This window comes from Nematolebias whitei, chromosome 8 (genome assembly GCF_014905685.2).
Source record: "Nematolebias whitei isolate Nwh7 chromosome 8, NemWhi1, whole genome shotgun sequence".
Taxonomy (NCBI): Eukaryota; Metazoa; Chordata; class Actinopteri; order Cyprinodontiformes; family Rivulidae; genus Nematolebias; species Nematolebias whitei.
Window position 1 is genome coordinate 37,834,174 of NC_056505.1, and position 8,020 is coordinate 37,842,193.

Consider the following 8,020-nt stretch of genomic DNA (forward strand, 5'->3'; position numbering starts at 1 on the left):
GGTAAGATGAAGAAATTAAATCTGAGTGAAAATAAATAATTTTATACATGATGATGAAAGTTAGGTGACCCCCTTACAGTCATCTAAACTCCTCCTGTCAGGTGATCAAGCAGCACCAAGACCTGCTGCTGGCTGACCCAAACAGCACCATCAACTACACCCTGCTGAGCAACGACAACGCCTTCCTGAGTTACCACCCACACCCCTTCACCCAGCGCACGCTGACCGCTCGCTTCCAGGTCAACAACACTCACCCCCCTCATGTCCAGCTCATCAGGAAGCCCGTCCTCACCGTCATGGGCCTGCTGGCTCTGCTCGGTATTAAATCTGTCCAGGGTTTTGTTTCTGGTCTAGGAAAGCAGCAAAATCAGGACAGGTGATTTCAAGTCATTCTTGAGCAACTAATGAAGTTGTTTTTATTGTGATCACAATCTGAGGTGAGACCCAGGTGCCAGCTCAAGTTCTAAACTCAGGAGGTGAACAAGGGACGCTGGGGGTTCTGGCCAGCAGCCACAGGCCTGTGGTTCATGGTGGTTCAGACAGCTGGCAGGCAGCTGTTCTGATCTACAACAGTGACGACAACAGCACCTCCAACCACACTGATGAGGTCACCGTCACCCTGAAAAGCCTACCCGAGCAAAAAGGTACGTCTGACCAAACCAGCTGAAGGGAGGGCCTTTATTTCAGCCTGACTCGGTTTGTTTTTTTGTTTGTTGTCCAGATCTTGTCTATGTCACATATTACCTGGACAATAATGTAACCAACCCGTACCAGTTGTGGCAGAGCATGGGCCACCCCAACTATCCCACAGCAGAGCAGTTCAGACGCCTCAGGAGTGTGGAGGTAATGCTCAATAAATATGAAGATCACATAAAGGTTAGTTTAGAAGTTGCAACATCTAATTCTGATCAGACACAAATTAAATCAGGTCTCTCTTGTAAATGAGTCCTCGAGGCTCAATGGGATTTACCTGTCTAAATAAAGGTTGAATGAAAAAAACCTGCAGCTCGTCTTTTTAAATATAAGCTAAAGTTGTTAAAGTTCAAGTTTTAGTTTCAAAACAAAACTTCTGAGCTGATTTGCTCGATCATCTCTGGGTTTTCTTCTTGTACGTTGCTTTGATGAGTGTTTTTAAGCTACTGCCGATGTATCATTGTGTTAGGATCCTCGTATTGATGGACCCTTTAAAGTTCCTGCTGGCAACACTTTGACTCTGGAAGCCAAACTCCCTGTTCCCTCCATCCTTCTCATCCATATCTGTGCCCTGCCCAAAGCTGCACCAGACCAGGTCAGCAGCAGATATTACTGATTAATCAAATATGTTTCATTCACTTCCTGAAACACTGTGAATACACAGATTTACATTCAGCCTGAAAACTGCTGATCTTGTTCTGTATGAAGTATAAAGTACTCATTGTGAGTTGGGACGGGCGGTTCTGTGTTTGGGGTCTACTTCACTGTATGTGACCTCTTGGTTAGGTCAGTGGGTTACGCTTCATCAGGATCACCAGAGGACAAGTACTTATTGTCTGGACTGACCACTGTGTTGATTCAAGGTAGGTGCATTTTTAACGTGACTTTAATTTAATTTTAGTCGACAAGGGCAGAGACTATCTCATTGTTGGGGGATGGGAGGGGGTTCAGTAAACAAGGACTTTTTAAAGAGCATTTTTTTATGCATTTGATGTATTTCCCCTTAAGATTCAGTCATATCTGTTGTAAAACAAAACGAAACATGAAACATTCATTACCGTATTTTCCAGGTAGACAGCATGCAGAAAATAACAGGAGCATTGACTGAACATCTTTCTCAGTGTTGCCAGATAAGAGTTGAGGTTTTCCAGCCCAAAAATCTGTTCAAAACTGCCACATCACACAAAAACCCGCCCAATCAAAATATTGTTATGTTTACTGTTTGAACATGAACGCACATCAGTACAAGCCAAGGTAATTGTGTGTGTATTTTATATATATATCTATATATATTTATATATATATATATATATATATATATATATATATATATATATATATATATATATATATACATACACACACAAAATACCCCCCACCTCCTGTTAAGATATATTGGTGTTTACATGTTCATTGATGTGATTAATCCAAATCAGTTAAATGTGAATGTTAGTTCTCTTTATTCAGAAAATCCACATGTCACATTTCAGGATCTGGTTATTAGACACAGATTAAATGTTCAATATGAATATTTCTAAATTTATCACCACAGTAATATTGTTACACACATTAGTCGTAAACACTCAAAAAATACATATGTTGGTTTTAGTGGTTACCTTTAACCTAAACATTTAAGGGGTAAACATTTTTAATAATCATGTTAAAAGTTACAAATGTTGTATTTGGTGCCAGTTTGTTTTCCAAATATATTAGTGTGTGTGAATGACAGACATTAACATAAAACACTTCGTAGAACAGTGCTTTCTGAAGTTCGGTCCATTTCCTTGTCTGGCATTTCTGCCACATCCAATATGGCGGACGCTCTGATGTACAGCTGCAGCGGGTCAGCCCACTCAACGTGGTGTCTACTAAAACTAACATAGGTCATTTTCACACTAGATAGTCCGGTAGACTCGGTTCGGTTCGGGACCAATATTCATGACCTTTTGTTTACATTTGAGCTGGTGCATTTGCATTCACACTGCACTGTGCAGTCGAGTCAACCTGTTGAACCAACCTGTTCCCCCGCTCGCCTGTGGGGGCGCTGCACCAAGAACTACTGAAAGAAACGACACAAAAACCTCTGAAGACACGTCTTCTTCTTCTTCTGGAAATAAACATAAAAACGAAGTGGCATCAAGTTTTAGCAGTTTTAGGAGTTATATTTTGTCATTTTTCAAAAATGGACTTGGCATGAGCAGAAGATGAGACAGAAGACCATGGAGAATATTGTTTTTCCACACAAGGCAGCTGACGGCTCCATATAAGATCAGAGAAATGCATGTTTGTTTACCCTGTGGAGCGGGGCCGGTCTGTTTACACTGTACTCGAACTGCTCTGGAGTTCTCTTCTACCGGACAGAGACCTAGGTTTTAGCCCGGGCCAGAGTTCGCCTTTTTGTTCCGTGACAGAGTTCGATGGCGCGTTCACACCTCCCTAAATGAACCGGACTTTCAAGGAAAACGAGCTAGAGTTTGATTAAAGCGGACTAAACAGGGCTAGTGTGAATGCACCCATAATTTATTGCAGCGTCTCACCAGTTCTCTGTTGTGAACGCCCTGGCAGATGACAATAGCCAATCAGTGATGGAGAAAGGTCAGGGGAGCTTTGCTATGAAATAATGATGAATGGTTGTTTGATATGTGTTTAATAAGTTAAATCAAAAACTGCTGATCTGACTCCAAATCCGCACAAATTATTCCACACGCCCAAAGCAATTTTTACCTACAAAATCAGAATGAAAACCACCCACTTGGTGTTAAACCGCCCAAGCTGGCAACACTGGTCTTTCTCCACTGCCCCCACACTAGTATTTGGTCTCTTAAAGGGGCTTGATTCACTTCCTGGTTATGTGGTCAAGTAACTTACAACAAAACCTTCTTTTATTTTTTACAAAAATATAAAAACATAGAAGCTATAGGAAAAGGTTGTTAAACATCTGATATGCATCCATACACAATAATAAGGTTAAAAATATAATAATAATAATCACGACCACAGAGACAAATATTCCAAAGGCATTAAAGCGTTGTTTTGCCTATATACAGTAAATGGTAGATAAGCTTTCTTTTCTTTATATTGCTTGAAGTTGTTGTTTTGTTGGGTTTTTTAACTAAAAAAAAAAATTTTTTATCAAATTATTTGTTTTGGGGGGGGGGGGGGGGGAAATACCAGAAGCGTCCCCACCAGTCAGATGATATTATCAAACATTGGTCAATGAAAGGTTGGCTGGCATTAGGAAGAATAAAAGCATACCTTTGTTGTGTTTTACTTGGCAGATGCATCAAGACATTTGAGGTGGAGTTTTCCACTGACCAAAGGAGGTTCAGGAGAATTAACTCAGATGACGTCATTTTTACGTCTTATGTTTATTCCCCAGGTAACAACTCCTAAATGATGAAAAATGACTGTGTTTTTTGTATCTGGCTTGCTTTTACCCCTAAAATTGTCAATCTTTTTGGAGCAATGATTTGGACTCTGTCACAGAGCTGAGCTCATATTAGCGGTTTTGTCGTGCAGTGGACCAGGAGGTTGGGGGTCTGTACAGAGTCCGAGCTGTGGACTACTGGGGGAGACCCGGGCCATTCTCGCTGCCGGAGAGGTTTCCAGAAGAACGGTAGTCGACTCACTGCACTTGTACCTTTGGAGAGTGTTGAAGTTATTTCATACACATCAGTCAGCCGACTGAGCTCTACACTGGAAGGCTCACTTGTGATTGGTTGAGCCTCGACCAATCACAGACGGACATCACAGACATGACTGTAAAACAGGAAACAAGTCTAACAATTGTAACAAATACTTTAATCTTTTTTTAAATTGTTTTAGTGAAAAAATATTAAAATATCTTGAATATCTGCAGATATTAGTTTATTTCACACATACGATCACAAACCACTGCATCGACCTTTCCGCTCTAACCCTGTCAGAAAAACAAAGAGTCACTAATCTGGGCGTGATAATGGACCCTTCCCTGAAGCTTAACAATCATGTAAACATGATCTTTAAATCATGCTTCTTCCAACTGAGGCAGCTGTCTAAACTGAAGCCCATATTGTCCAAAAATAACCTGGAGACAGTAGTACACGCATTCATTACATCTAGGCTTGATTACTGCAATTCGCTCCTGTTTGGTATCAGTCAGACCTCCATTGCACGACTACAACTGGTCCAGAATGCAGCAGCCCGATTTTTAACCAGTACAGGCAAAAGAGAGCACATTACACCAGTTTTGGCCTCACTGCACTGGTTATTGGTTCACTTTCGAATCCAGTTCAAAATACTCCTGTATGTCTACAAATCACTGAACAGTGTCCCCCCCATCTCTCTGATTTGCTACAACCGTATTTCCCACCACGCTCCCTGAGGTCAGCGGACCAGTTGCTCTTCACAGTTCCAGGAACTCGTCTTAAGCGCAGAGGTGACAGGGCCTTCTCTGTAGCAGGACCAAGACTCTGGAACGAGTTACCTCTCCTTGTCAGACAGGCCCCCTCCCTCTCGGTTTTCAAGTCCCGTTTAAAAACTCACTACTTTTCAGTAGCTTTCAACACCAGATGATCTGTGTTTTGATCCTGTATGCTCCACACTGGTTTGTCGTCATTATCTGCATCATTTTATGTCTTTATTCTGATTGACCTCATTTTGTATTTTGCTTGGTGCGTTACCTGTTGTTCTGTCTGTACAGCACTTTGGTTGGCCTTGTAGCTGTTTTAAGTGCTTTATAAATAAAGTGGTATGGTATGGTATTTTTCATTATCAGTTTTAAATTTGTTTTTAGTTTTCAGGCTTTGTGGTACATTTGGTTTTTTTTTTTATGTGCTTTTGTACCACTTAAATAAAATTACAAAGTTGTGTACATTAAAGTTTTAAAAATAAATTACTTCTGCATTTTTTGTCTGTTTCATACTTCTTACCAAATCATCCATCCATCCATCCATTATCTTTACCCGTTTATTCCATTTTGGGTCACGGGGGTCGCCGGTGCCCATGTCCAGCAGTCACTGTGCGAGGGGCGGGGTACACCCTGGACGGGTCGCAAGTCCATCACAGGGCCACATAGAGACAAACGAGACAAACAACCATTCACTCTCTCACTCACACTTAGGGACAATTTAGAGTTACCAATCAGCCTAACATGCATGTTTTTGGTCTGTGGGAGGAAACCGGAGTACCTGGAGAAAACCCACGCATGCACGGAGAGAAAATGAAAACTCCACCCAGAAGGGCCCCTAGACCGGGGTTTGAACCAAGGACCTTCTCACTGAGAGGCAGCAACTCTACCAGTTGCGCCACCGTGCTGCCCTTACCAAATCATACATTTAACAATTCAATTCAATTTATTTATATAGCGCCAAATCACAACAAAGTTGTCTTAGGGCACTTTACAGGAACATTCACATAAAAGCCAATTAGTAAAGTTCTCTATCTAAGGAATCCAGCAGACAAGATGAATTTTGGCTTCATTGCAGTCTCCCATCCTGAGCAAGCACAGTGGCAACAGTGGAAAGGAAAAACTCCCTTTTAAAAGGAAGAAACCTCCAGCAGAACCAGGCTCAGGACAAGCGGCCATCTGCTTTGACCGGCTGGTTTGAGAGGACAGGAAGGAGAGACAGACAAACACTGAATGGTAGGTCCAGGTATAGGTCCAGGTGAAGAGCACTTCTAAAGAGCAAATTTTGTTTTTAGCTTTTGTTTTGGGCCATTATCTAGCTACAGGAATCATTATCTTTAATTGAGCCCAGACTTTTTGACAAATGGGAGCATGTTTTGCTTCAGATGCTTCATATTTCATTGTACCCAGACCACATTCAAGCCATCCTGTGTCAAGTGCAGCCTACAACCCAAGAACAAAAGAGAATCTTCTTGTGTTTGACAGCAGATATAATGCTGTTTCTTAGAAAATTTTCAGTCTTAAAAAAGAGCTGACGTAACTTACCTAAAGAGCCAGCAAATACAGCTAGCCAATCAGTGTTTGCCCTCTACAAACGCCTATTCTTCAGAAATGCCCACTTTTGGTCTGCAGCAAACCCTTTCTCCTTACAGGTGGCAAAGAGCAGAGGAGGAACGGAGCTAAAATCATGACATTCTGTGCTCTTTTAGAGCATTTTGAGTTTAGAACAGGCCCGGTGTGGGTAATCGGGATGGTCTGGAGATTTCCCGTGGACTGGTCTGATTTGTGGGCTGCAGGGCCAGCGTTCCCTTATTTTTTTTTAAGAACTTTTTATTAACAACATATAAACACAGAACACACTACCTAAGTAACTACAGAGACTAAACGGAGGAGGGGAAGCTGCAGCCAATTAGCAACATGGTGGTGCCTGGGTACCACAGTAATGCCAACAATAATGGACACTTAGAGATAACGGAACTTAATGCGAGTAAAAATCCATTTTGACCAAATATGTCAGAAGATGCTAGAGCTAGCATGAGACAATCTAAGTCAGCCACTGAGTATAATAGGAACCAAATCAACCAAAGACCGACTAGCATGGAGCTAACACTAGTCGCGAGGAACGAGTACTGCAGGCAGACGCAGCAACAAGCCGTGACATGGCAGCTTACTCCGCTGCCATCTATATCCACCAACCCATTCATGACACCCATAGAGACGGATAGTTGTCTGGTTGGTGGCATTTATAGCCGTGAGAACGTGACATCAACACGTTCGGGCCCAGTTGTAATGCAAATGCAGATAATTTGTACCAGCCCCCTCTCACACCCATGAACTGTAACTATTGGGCTCCTGCAGTGCACACACAAGCACAAAATATGCAGCACGTGTCCACCGTAGGTCAGGCAGGCCCAAAGTCAGCAATGGTGGCAGCATACAGCCATTCCCCTCGCCAGTTGTTGGTTAATGCTTCTGAAAGCAGTGACGAGGATACAGGATTTAAAGAAAGGATCCCAGTCCTATATCCAGGACAGTTCGATGGGTCAGGTTCGTGGAGAGACTTTATCTACCAGTTTGAGACGTGCACGAGCTAACCACTGGACAGAAAATACTAAAGCTGTCCAACACAGGTATAGCTTAACTGGTGCAGCTGGTGTTATTCTTCACAAAAACCCAAAATCAGCCTTTTGGAGCTATGAGCAAATAAAATATGAAGTGCATGCTGCATATGGACCACATTCAGAGCACGCTGCAGCTTTGGAATTGACCTGAGACAGAGAGTTAGGAAGTTAGGTGAAGCCATGCATGTGCTCCATGATGACATCTATGAGAAGGTTGCCATTGTTTACAGTGACCGCACTGAGCTAGACCAAGACAGTATTGCTGTGGAGATTTTCACCAGTGCTATGACAGATGCGGACGTTATCCAAAAACTTTGCA

At 42.3% G+C, this 8,020-nt stretch overlaps 1 long non-coding RNA gene across 1 annotated transcript; it reads left to right on the forward strand.

Moving 5' to 3' along the window:
• Window positions 1-1,500: 1,500 nt before the first annotated feature.
• On the forward strand, window positions 1,501-4,438 carry LOC119414126. The gene is made up of 3 exons (XR_005186990.1): window positions 1,501-1,556; window positions 3,972-4,072; window positions 4,213-4,438. It is a non-coding gene; the product is annotated as an uncharacterized LOC119414126 (long non-coding RNA).
• Window positions 4,439-8,020: the final 3,582 nt, after the last annotated feature.